At 41.9% G+C, this 12,665-nt stretch overlaps 1 protein-coding gene across 1 annotated transcript in view; it reads left to right on the top strand.

Moving 5' to 3' along the window:
• The first annotated feature begins 779 nt into the window (after positions 1–779).
• The window catches only part of mmp17b (matrix metallopeptidase 17b), a 37,390-nt gene continuing 25,504 nt past the window's right edge, over positions 780–12,665 (top strand). Inside the window, exon 1 of the mRNA XM_074674734.1 lies at positions 780–813. The gene's annotated coding sequence lies outside the window, so the exon portion shown is untranslated. The remainder of the gene's footprint in view (positions 814–12,665) is intronic.

Below are 12,665 nucleotides of genomic sequence, written 5' to 3'. Positions count from 1 at the left end.
CTCAGGTTTCCTCCAAAACACATCAGCTCTAAGTGTTTTTAAGCTCAGCCTGCCCCCCACTCAGAGAGCAGATAAGCTGGAGCTAAATGATCCCAGTGGGAGCTGCAGCCTCTAACACACACAACGGCAGATTGTTAGTGCAGACTGTCAGAAGGTTGTGGTCAGTGTTCAAAAGAGGGCTTCTCCCTCTGCAGCACCAGCAGAATATACTAGAAGGCTGTCAGTCCAGGAAAGGGGTCAAACTGCTGGCTGCGTGACCCCCGTAGGAGCTGATCCAAAGGCTTACCACAGAAATACGGCACGAGCAAAATGGAAACAAAGACTCAAAGGAAGTGCTGAGCATATCTCCTCAATTTGAGTTTAATCTGTGTGTTAAGAGGATTGTGTGTAAATGTTAATGCCCCCATATAAGTGAAGATCCACATGAACATGCAGCTGTTCCACACATGCAAACACAGAAAATCTAAATCTGTTTTTGCTGTGGGTCTCTCACTAATCCTCAGACCCGGTTAGAGACAAGAATCTGGATCCAGAGAGAGCTGGCTGGAGTCTTTGTTTAAATGTGAGTGTTGAGTCAAAGAAAGTCACGTTGTTTTTTTTTATAAACATCAGTGGAGGTGGCAGAGGTAAAAAGAGACAAGAAAACAGGATCTGCTGAAGAGAGGCAGACAGAGGGACTTCTTCCTGATAGACAAGTGTCAGAGGGTGGGGTAGGAGGAGGCTGGAGGGGGGGAGCGAAGAGAAGACCCATCTGTTCGTTCAGTGGGTGATAGAAAGAAGAGAGGACAGACACACAGGAGGAGGAAGAGAAAGGTAGGAAGTGAACTTCTTTCTGTGTGCTTTGACTCCTCTTCTCTTTGCAGACTGAGACCTGGTGTGAAGCTTGTTTGGTGCATGCTTTGTTGTCGTGGGGGTTAGGGGGGGTCGACCATGAAAAAACTGCAGCGTGACAGCCCAACAAAACAAGAGCTGTTGGTGATTTCATAGAACACCTGAAACAGTACTGAGGTCTGACTAACAGACACCATCAGACGAGGCAGGAATAAAATCTGCTCGTGGTTTTTTGATTTATAAAATTCTTTCATTCCAATGAAAGCTCGCTGCTCAAAAAATACAGAGGCTGGTCTGTTCATGCAAAGCTTGTAAAACATAAAAATTCAGGGAAAATGAATCATGTGAGGAAAAACCAAACACTCCTAGCTCTGTCATATTTTAGCCTCTTTCAGGTGATCACTCTGCTGTCTCAGCTTTGATACTCTTTTGTTGTTCTCTGTCACTGCAAAGATACAAAAATACTAAAATACAACAACACCCGAATTCAAACCAATGGGACTAAAAATCTCTGATGGTTGTGTTTTAAGCATTCACTTCCTGCCTGAAATGTTCACTGAAACTACAGTAGAAAGAAGAAATGGTCCAAAGTGTGTTAATGACAGGAAAAATAATGGCCCAACCACAAAAACCAGCACATACTGACAAGACGGGGACCTCGGCTCAGAGCCTCGAAGCAAAAACATTTCCATCCTCTGAGTTTAAAGAGGCATTACAGAGTCCCTCTATTCTATTCTATTCTATTCTATTCTATTCTATTCTATTCTATTCTATTCTATTCTATTCTGTTTCCTTTGGGTTCTATCCTAATCAGTCTCCTCCATATTCCGTTCTGTTTCTGAATGAAGCGTTTATGCCAGAGTCACATTTCAACCTCCTGACATAAATGCCCCTTCAGAGACTTTGATCCCTCAGCCACATTTAGACACCCTGCTCATGTTAACTTTTTTTGATATCACAACATTAGACCCAATACAGTGACACAGTGTATTTATCTATAACAACAAATATCTAACAGAAAAAAAATCCTGTACAAAGATTGAGTTTAGATATTATATTTTATCAGGTCTGACAAATGAGAAATACAAAATGCTCACAAGAAGCTCAGGTCTGGGAAGGTTTAAGAAGCCTTGAGGGTTGGAAAGATTAAAAAAACAAATCCTGAACACAGAGACATGAAGATGATTTTTGAATCAGTGGCATAAAAATCAGCGTCACACTTAGACAACAGCACTTCATAACCGGATCACAATTACAGTGGCTGAAGACTTTCTGGTTTTAGGAGCTGCTCTTTCATGGAGCTGCTCTTTCATGGAGCTGCTCTTTCATGGAGCTGCTCTTTCATGGAGCTGCTCTTTCATGGAGCTGCTCTTTCATGGAGCTGCTCTTTCATGGAGCTGCTCTTTCATGGAGCTTTTATGTTCGTTAATGTTCAGACGTTTCACACAGAGGACCTGTCAGAGGAAGAACCCTTTAAATCAAGAGCTGACAGCGGAGGAGCCTTAAAGTGATACTCAGGGATGGACCAAGTTGGGCCCTATCACAAGGTTTAGGGCAGAAATTACCCCTCGTAGAAGCCCATAACGTAATAACGACCCATAACGTAATAAACATAATAAATTTGGCCTTTTTAAAATGTAATGGGCCCATAACGTAATATCTCCAATCCAATCCAACTTTATTTGTTAAGCACTTTAAAAAAACAACCATAGTTAAAACAAAGTGCTGTACAGGAGAGTGAATAAGATACAAGATAAAGGAATAGACATAAAACACAAATAAAATGAATTTGTCAAAGACAAGGAGCAATATAAAAGACATAAAACAAATTGAAATGAATAAAAACACAGAAGAAGCAAAATAAAATAAGTAAAATTAATAATAATAATAATAATAATAATACAACCGCCAGCTACTGTACTTCAAAGGCCAGGGAGAAAAAGTGGGTCTAAAGAAGGGATTTAAAAACAGGCAGAGACTGAAATGGTTGTGCTGTTTTACAACACAACTGTGTCGCTACCTCCACTGCAGAGCCACAGCTGGCTACGAGTTAGTGTAGTGTATCGAGTTAGTGTATTACGCTTAGTGTATCAGTCTACACGCGCGGCATGCCAGATATAAACAAACACAGGTAGTCTGCCAGGACCAAGAGACATGATGAGAACTAGAGCCTTATTTAGCGGTGTTTTTGTGTAAAAGTAATGCGCTGAAAATTCTCTAAATAAAGCGTGAATGCAGACCCATATCAGATTTTTTCAGTGGGAGTCCGTTTATTTGTGTTTTTGGTCAAGTAAAATATGCCCAGTCTGAGTGCAGAGGAAACCAGCAGGGGAGCAGGGAGGGGGTGTTTGGTGTGAGCGCTCTGGGCTTCTGCTGCACAAAATCACTGCTGTAGGGGTAATTTCTGCCCTAACCCTTGTGATAGGACCCAACTTGTTCCATCCCGGAGTATCACTTTAAGCCTGCTGGTCCATCGCTCTGTGAATGTGAGTTTCCCAAACGTTTCTCCTCACCAGCGTGGGTTGGGCTTGTTTTCATCATTTCACTTTGAAGTCAAAGTCACAGAGCTTCAGTAAAACAATTTTAGATCTGGTTTTCCAGAGAAATTGATGCAACTTCAAAGAAGCCTGTAGATGAGAGTCATGGGATTTCTTAAAATTCACCATTATTTATTGTGTTTTTTCACAAGTTTACAAAAATACCTTTAAACATGTTTAACCAAACTTATAGCCATAAAACTATGTAATATCCAGTCCCCCTGTCCCAGAGGGGAAACAAACAAAAAAGCTAAAGCAGAATCAAATGTAAAGACTGGGTTGTGACATTAGTAATCAGAGCATAGCTGGTACCTTGGTTAAGGTAAGAAAGTTAAGGACATTTCACCTTCACGTCACCAAAGCTTATTCAATTTCACATTGCTTTAAATATTGCAGATGAAAGACAAATGTTAGGAAATTAACAGGAAAACAACTTAAAAATAATATCCTGAAATAAATTCCTTAATGAATAAGCCACATTGTCTCCTGGAGTCATTTCAGTACGGGTTTTTGTACTTTCACATTAAAAACCAGCATTTGAACGTAACGTCACAGAGGGAGTCCCCACTGCTTCTGCCTCTGTTTAACATTAATTAACATGGATCAGACTGTCACTCCTGTCAGGGAAGAGGAAGAAAATGTTACGGTATTCGACTGGTAATAAATGTCAGACCCAAAAGCAGGCAGGGGCAAAGGAAGCAGTTACAGTGAATTTTATTTTTCAGGTAATGTGCTGAGGGTGTGGGGAGGGTGAGACAGGTGAGAGTCCATGAGGCAGCGTGGGAAACTGTGGGAGAGCGTGGCAGAGTGAGGCAAAGAGACAGGAGGCTCATGAAGACACTGGAGGAAACAAAGGAGAACAGCAGTTACAAGCAGCACAATCACTACAAGGATCATTTCAATGTTTTAGATACTCTTAAGTCAGCGGATGTACCACTTGGTGGATAATCTGGCACTGAGTCCTCCCTCCACGGAGCTTTAATACAGCCTTCAGGTGATTGTGATCATAATCAGGTGTGCAGAAGTCATGAGCGCAGAGTGAGAGACAGAGCAGAGCCAAGGCTCTGCAGGGGAGACCAGGGAAAGTCCACACAGGCCAACACAGATCACCACAGAAAACCTGTGTTCTATCCATATGATGGTCCTCAGGGTTATAATTATGAGCCTGTTAAGAAAGATGGAGACCAGGAACAGGGCAGGATGAGGTGGAATCACAGCTGTAGGAGAGCAGTGGAGCTGTGGTGTGAGGAGAACCAGAGGAGAACAGAGCAGGTGTTCCAGTGAGTGAGCGCTGTTAGCTAGAGATATGTAGCCTAATGCTGTGTTCACATCAGCGTATTTAAAGTTTGAAATCAGATACACTAACTTCAAAATATGTAGTATGTGTAAGAGCTGATCATAAAGCAACGCGCTTTGAACCGTCATGATAAAACCCATAGAGAGAAAGACAGAGAGGTTTATCAGAGTCTATCCACTGATCCAGAGTCAGAAAACCAAGACTTGGCCAGCTCATGTTTCCATAGGGTTGAACCTCAAGTTGAATCTCTGACAAATCCTTGTTTACGTCTGCCACTAGGAGCATGGCCAGAGGCTGCTGCTGCCGGTGAAGCTGGAGTTGTCTGATGGGACAGCAGCCACGTCAGTCTCACCTGGACCTGGCTGCGGTATCCCATCCTGAACTCCATCCATACACTTTATAGAATTGACTCCATCACATCAATCTTCCTGTTAAGAAATGGGCTCCACAGATTACTGGGTTATTTGTGACCGATGCAGAAATAAAGTCCTGTGTTGTCAGCTTCACAAAACAAATCAGAGCATGAAAGCTAACTCACTGAGTCCGAAAAAGTGGAATCCATGTCTTGTTAAGCTATATTTCTGCATTCATTCATCCAAACACATTTTAATCATCTTAATGGATGGTCAAATTAAATAATACTTTGGAAGAAACACAAAAAAAACCATGACCCGTAAAGCCCGACCTCGCTCATGACCACCTGTTATTCACATTGGCTCAAAGTAGAGCACAGAAATGCCAGTCCCTTTTGTGACGTCAAATGACACAATGCTACAAAAAGGGTTTTTTGTTTTGAACAGGTCTGTACTTTTCCTCTCTTTGATGCTTAGCACACAGTCCTCTGGGTACAATCTACAAATATCAACCATAGGACAGTCAGGTACTGGAATCAAAGTCATCTGAGAATTCCATTTTGAGACTTCAATCCAGAACTTTCCAATCTCAGAACAGTCCCACAAACAATGAGATAAGGTGCCCCTTTCAGCATTGCATTTAACACAGATATCAGGAATACTTTGACTGATCTTGTTCAGTATATCCAGGGTGTCAAATTCTCTGAATCCTGTTGTATTTAATCAGTCTGAGATAGGTATTCATTGTTGGGAGTAGAGCTTTTGAGCACGCCCCTTTGGTCCTCCTCAGACATATCTTTTTGCAGGTCATTTACATGTTGAATGAAAAATTTTGTTTTACTTGTTCAAGGAATTCAGACCTCATTTTTGCCTTCAAACAACTTGAAACAAGACTTTTTTTCTGGACTGGTCAGGTGAATTTGGCTTGTTTTAAGACTAAAAAGACATCTTATACTGAAAATGAGACAAGGTTTTTGATCCAACGCCATCTGAGCTCTATGGTTCTTTGTGTGACACCCAGGGTTTGCTGCTCACGCTGATAACTTTAATGAAGGTGTTAGGGACAGCAAAAGATATCCACTGTGTGTGGAAAGTCCACACTTTGCTTCCTGTCAGGACTTAAACTCCTATGACAGCTACAACCCTAGCTGTTTGTAGTATCACCTTCTAGCCTCCTTCACCGCTTTCACCGCTTTCCTCTGATTACTCTCCTTCCTTAGCCCGCTGGACTCTGACTTATTAAATGGTGCACCTTCCATGTCTCACACACACACACACACACACACACACACACACACACACACACACACACACACACACACACACACATACAAACACACACACACACACACACACACACACACACACACACACACACACACACACACACACACACACACAGACACACACACACAGACACAGACACACACACACACACACACACACAGATATCCAGGATGTCCTGTTAGTGTTTCCTCCTCTTTGTGCTTTATGGTAATGTTCCTCCATCTCCTGATTGAGTCTGCTTTAGTGTTTCCCTGTGGGAATTTTAGTGAGCATGTTTCCCATTATTTTCATTCATTCATTTATTCATTCATTTATTCATTCATTCATTCATTCATTCATTCATGCTGTGACACATCAGCTGTCATGGGTTCATTCTAAATTTTTCCTGAGAGACCTCAGTCACCAGGAGTGGAATATTCAAGCATACTGAGCCTGTTCCTATAAAGCCCCCCTGGTGACATTAGAAAAGAAATGTGTGGCCACGAGATAATTCACCTGGTGTAAAAAGAAAAATAATAACTTGCTGTAAAAGTAATAATAATAATGATGTGTGGCCATGAGATAATTCGGGATCTGTCACTTTTACAGTGATATCAAGACTTTTAATGGTTATGGACAAGTTTGAAATAATCTCAATTTATTTCAATTTGGGAATGAATTACGATGACATTCCTCTGTCGATTGCGGTTGGATACGGGTTGATACATAGCAAGAGACATTTAATCCGGCTGCTCAAATAGCACAGTCTTGAACGCAAGGAATTTGCAGATGTTGGGAGGTCACAGACTTCATCATTCACCAACTGGAAGGACCTGGGAGACTACATGGCTACAGGTGGATGCACAATAAGTGCTTGAAAAATGGCATATGTGCAAAAAAGGAAGGTGTTCATTTGATTCTTGAAGCTCTGGACCCTGATGCATCAGTCAATCGTTGTTTCAGAATATTAAATCGTAGGCAGTATTTTGCTCAAGCACCCAACTATATCTGGCATGTAGATTCTTATGACAAGTTAAAACCGTACAGAATCTGCATCAGTGGACGCATAGATGGTTATTGGTGCAATGTAATTTGGTTGGAAGCTGGATACACAAGCAGCGACCCATACGTCATAGGAGGCTACTTCATACAGGCCATTGAGGAGTTTGGTGGCTGTCCCCGCATCATCGGGACCAATGCAGGAACAGAGAACGTGGTTATCCAAGACATCCAGACCAACCTTCGCTGCATTGATGTCGACAGCAGAGCTGGTGAGCAAAGCTACATTACAGGAGCAAGTACGACAAATCAGAGGACTGAAAGTTGGTGGGGTGAGCTGCGCAGAGAAGGCATGGAGTACTGGATCCATCTTCTGGGTGAAATGAAAGATGAGGGCCTGTGTGTTGGGGACTACCTGGACAAATAACTTGTGCAGCTCTGCTTTCAGCACATTATTCAGGTGAGGTTGAAAGTCTATCTTAAGTGGACTGTTCTTCCATCCCTTCAACTAGTGTATTTGTGTTAAAGCAGAAGCATTAACAGTGAGATTACTTCAATAAATTTATGCACTTTGACAATATTAGGCAGGGCAGGTCCTACACATTTTGGTGCCCCAGCGAGATTGGGTGCCCCCCGGCTCACATAACAAAGCCAGTTTTACTCCTTTAAGGAGGTAAGAAAAAAAAACCCAAAACAAAACAATCAAACAATCTTCAACACAGCAGTGTATTTTGAATTACATAGAGTCCAGAAATAATTGGTTTGAGTTACTTACATGCTTCAGAGAGTGGTGTAGAAGTCCCTTCTCCTCCAGGAGTTGGGGGCTTTAAGAATTTGCTGAGTGTGTCTGTACAGGCACGGGTACAGTTATTAGCTTACGAAAAGCATATATGGCTGCACAGGACAAACAATTTAAATCGATTTTTTAATTGATAGCTGTAGCCACATTATCACTGATATAATGGGGCAGCCTGCTACTAATTTTGAGACTCAAGGCAAATTCGGCAAGCATGACAAGGGTTTGGGTTTTGCAACCCTGCAATGCAGGTGTAAAGTAGTAACCTATAGCAATAAAACTACTAAGCCCAAAAGTGAGGGTTGAGCATTCATCTCAATCTGTATGAATCTATCAATAGCTCATCATAACATTGCATTATTTAGCTAGCTTTGCCTTTAGATTTATTACTTAGCTAACGATAGCTTTAGTGCCAGTCAGCCTAAAATAACACAGAAACACTAAACAGCACTTTGTTGACATAGCCATCCTCTTAATTGGGCTTTCCTTTCCTCCTCCTCTTTTCTCTGTTTTCTGCCCTGCACATCTTTCCTATTGGCTATACCACTGTATATTTGTGCAGTCTTTACCTCTATGACACTCATATATGTTTTAAATGAAAGAGCTCAATAAGCTTCATATGAATATTCTTTTTTTTCTACAGATTCTTGCTGTGGAATATGAATCGATTTTACCTTCTTGTTTTTTTTTTTTTTACTATTTTACATTTTACAGCAGGAACTAGCTCAAAGGTGAAGGTCCTAGTCTTATGAAGCCCAGCAATGCCAAGCTGATTGGGAAAGATTTTATTCACACCATGCTTTAGCCTGAATCTTCACTTCACACACCCATTCAGCTGAACATGAAAGCAAAGAGTGCCAGCTACAGTGAACATTTTGGATAAAACATGGCATAACCTACATTAGGTGTTTTCAAGTCAACTTGGCATCTCAGGGCTTCCTGAGACTTTAAATTTCATCCAAGGATAGTTATTCTTTTATGACACTTGACACATCTAATTAATTAAACAGGCAAAAAAAAATTACTCACTGGACTGAGACATGGTACACTGATATTGCAGCAATGGAGTTCGTTAATCCACAGAATCAATGCAAACATCTATAGGTTTATTGAGTCACAGATTTGTTGAACAAATTTAAATGTTTATGATAATGTTAAACAATAAATTGCAATTTACAAATACAACTAACCTGATTGTTCAGATGACTAACTGGCTTTATAGACTGAAACATGTTAATGTGTTCGAGCGTCTTCTGCCTAAGATCATTGATAAGGTATAAGGTGAACAATTACCCATGGCAAAAAAAGGTGTTCAGCAAGTAAAACAGAAAATCCTGGTAATATTCATATAAACTTGAAATTAGGCTATTCTGGGTTGGAATAAGACCTATTCACCTTAAAGAAAACTGTGAGTGTGACCATGTGAAGCGGAATAAAAACACTGTTTATAAGGCTATGGTATAACAATTAACCATTGCAAAACATTCTTAATTGCATAGTTCCAACATCTGGGGGAGGAATAGCTCACCTTGTCATCTTTTAGATTTTTTATGATTTCTTCTTGAATTCCTCGGCCCTGCAGAAACTGCAGGAAGGCCTTTAGAACATCCAAACTTAACAATTTACAGATATTACAGAAAACAATTCTGTAAAAATAACAAAAATCTGTATGAAACTTGTTACCAAGTAGCCAACACACAAACATCATCTAGCAGTTTTCCCACAGCAACCAGATCCCAGGTACTTTTATGTAATCAAATATATAAAGAATTAAAGCTGCAAGCCCTCGCCTGGTGCCCGCCAATCAGAGCATATCCTAGCCAGTGCAGCAAAATATGGCATGAACGGAGGTCTAAGCATGGTAGTTATGCCCAAAACATGTCATGCCCGTAGCTGAAAGTAGCTGGACAGGCTGCAGATTTGAGCCCCTGGGTGGCGCTCTGGAGCATTGATGTTAGCCCAACCAGTGATAGAAATGCACTGAGGCTGTGACAATGAACCTCTGTGTGCATTTTGGTCCTGATCCAACAATGTACAAGACAGCTATTAAGGTTTTCATGAAGCAGCCAAAATGGTCAACTTTGACAGTCATTTGTGACCACACCCATTGACGTGGCAAAAATCCATTTGTAACCTTTCATTTTTAATGTGTGTAGTATACTAAAGCCAAGTTTGGAGTGTATCAGATGAGAAACTTAGGAATTGTTCCATGTAAAACGTAGGCTAGAAATCCCCCAAATACAGTGTTTACATCCAGATAGTGAACTTCCTGTTTGAAATTGACTATAGTCATAACAGACTTTTTTGTAGGTCTAGGCATGATTGTTATGCCCACAAAATTTCAGGCCTGAAGCTCAAATTCGCCAGAGGGACTGAAATTTTGAGCCCCTTGGTGGTGCTATGGAACATTATTGTTTGTGCAACTAGTAATAGAAATGGAATCAGGATTTGGGTCTTGATCCAACATTGTACAAGAGAGCTATTAAGATTTGGACGAAGTTAAAAAAGTTTAAAAATGCTGAAATTTGAGCCAGTGTTGTAGCCACACCCCCAAAAATTATAAAAATTATAAAAATTTAATCATGAGTATTTATCTCCAATGTCTCTAGCATACTCAGGCCAAGTTTGGGGTTGATAAGTGAAAAAACCTAGGACTCGTTAGTTCAAATATGTAGCCTAAAAAAATCACCAAATTACCATGTTCAGGTCCAAATAAAGAAGTCCCTGTTCATGGAGATATCATGATAGTTGTAAGCGACTTTTTTGTAGGTCTAGGCATGATTGTCATGCCCACAAAATTTCAGGCCTGAAACTCAAAGTAGCCAGAGGGATTGAAATTTTGAGCCCCTTGGTGGTGCTATGGAGCATTTATTTTTGGGCAAGCAGTGGAATCATAAATTTTTTACTAGGATTGAATTTATGGGCTAGGTGTGTTTGCCTTTTTTTCCGAGCAAAAGGCACGCAATTTGGGGTTAAAGGCGCACACGGAAGAAGAAGAATAATGGCAAGGGTTTAAATAGGGCTTCGCCCCGATTCTTGGGGCTCGGCCTTATATAGAATAGAATAGAATCTAATAGAATAGAATAGAATAGAATAGAATAGAATAGAATAGAATAGAATAGAATAGAATAGAACTTTATTTGTCATTGCAACCAGTGCAACAAAATTGCAAGAGCCCTTCAGTCAGTGCAAAACAGTTAAAAGTGCAAAATAGCTGCCATGTCCAGGTACATTAATGAGGTAATTGTTATATCATATTTATATGACACATGAGGTATTTTTTTCAGCCTTTGTTCAGGACCCTTACTGCTAATGGGTAGAAACTGTCTCTGAACCAGTTTGTCCTTGTGGTGATTGACCTGTACTGCCTGCCTGACGGTAACAGATTAAACATGTGGTGTCTGGGGTGAAAGGGGTCCTGGGTTATTTTTCCCGCCTTTCAAAGGCAGTGGGAATGGTGCAGTTCTTCCAGTGTGAGGAGAGGGCAGTCTGTGATGTTTTTAGCTGTGCTGATAATCCTTTGTAGTGACGTCCTCTGAGCCACTGTGCAGCTGGTGGACCACACACACACACAGTACACCAGGATGCTCTCGATGGTGCACCTGTAGAAAGACACAAGCAGTCTCTGGGGGATGTTGTTCTTCCTGAGCACCCTCAGGAAGTGCAGTCTCTGCTGGGCCTTCTTCAGTAGCTCAGAGGTTTTCACTGTCCAGGTCAGGTCCTTCCCTAAGTGGACTCCCAGAAAATGGAAGTCCTCTACCCTGTCAACACATTCCCCTTTGATGTGTAGGGGTGTAATGTCTGTCTTAGTCCTCCGAAAGTCGATGATCAGCTCCTTGGTCTTACCTGTGTTGAGGAGCAGGTTGTTATCACTGTACCACCCAGTCAGCTGCTCCACCTCAGCCCTGTATGCAGGCTCATCCCCCCCAGAGATGAGCAAACTTGATGATGGTGTTTCTGGGATGTGCAGAAGTACAGTCCGATGTGTAAAGGGTGTAGAGCAGATGGCTCAGCACGCAGCCCTGCGGGAGCCGATGCTGAGGCTGACGAACCCGGATGTGTGGTCTCCTACGCTCACCCCCTGCCTACGGTCCAACAGGAAGCTGTAGATCCATGTACAGATACAGTTTGGAAGTCCAAGGTCTTCCAGTTTACCCACCAGTTTTAGAGGAAGGATGGTGTTAAACGCGGAGCTGTAGTCCACAAAGAGCATCCGCGTGTAGGTCCCCTGCTGCTCCAGGTGGGACAGTGACATGTGGAGTGCTGTGGCTACAGCATCCCCTGTTGATCTGTTTGACCTGTAGGCAAACTGGTGGGGGTCGAGACTCTCGGGGAGGAGTGAGGTAATGTGACCCTGTACCAGTTTCTCAAAGCACTTCATCACCACTGGAGTTAGAGCTACTGGCCGGTAGTCATTGAGGCTGGAGATGTGTTGCTTCTTGGGCAGGGGGACGATGGTGGAGGACTTCAGGCACGGTGGAACAATGAATTGGGACTGGTTGAAGAGTCTAGTGAACACTCCAGCCAGCTGGTCAGCTGGTCACAGTCCTTCAGCACTCGTCAAGGGACACCGTCGGGTCCAGCTG

Source organism: Halichoeres trimaculatus, unplaced genomic scaffold (genome assembly GCF_033239565.1).
Source record: "Halichoeres trimaculatus isolate MK-OKI-2021-1 unplaced genomic scaffold, fHalTri1.1 fHalTri1_scaffold_7, whole genome shotgun sequence".
NCBI lineage: Eukaryota > Metazoa > Chordata > Actinopteri > Labriformes > Labridae > Halichoeres > Halichoeres trimaculatus.
The sequence above is the reverse complement of the archived record's forward strand: the minus strand, read 5'-3'. Positions and strand labels throughout refer to the sequence as shown.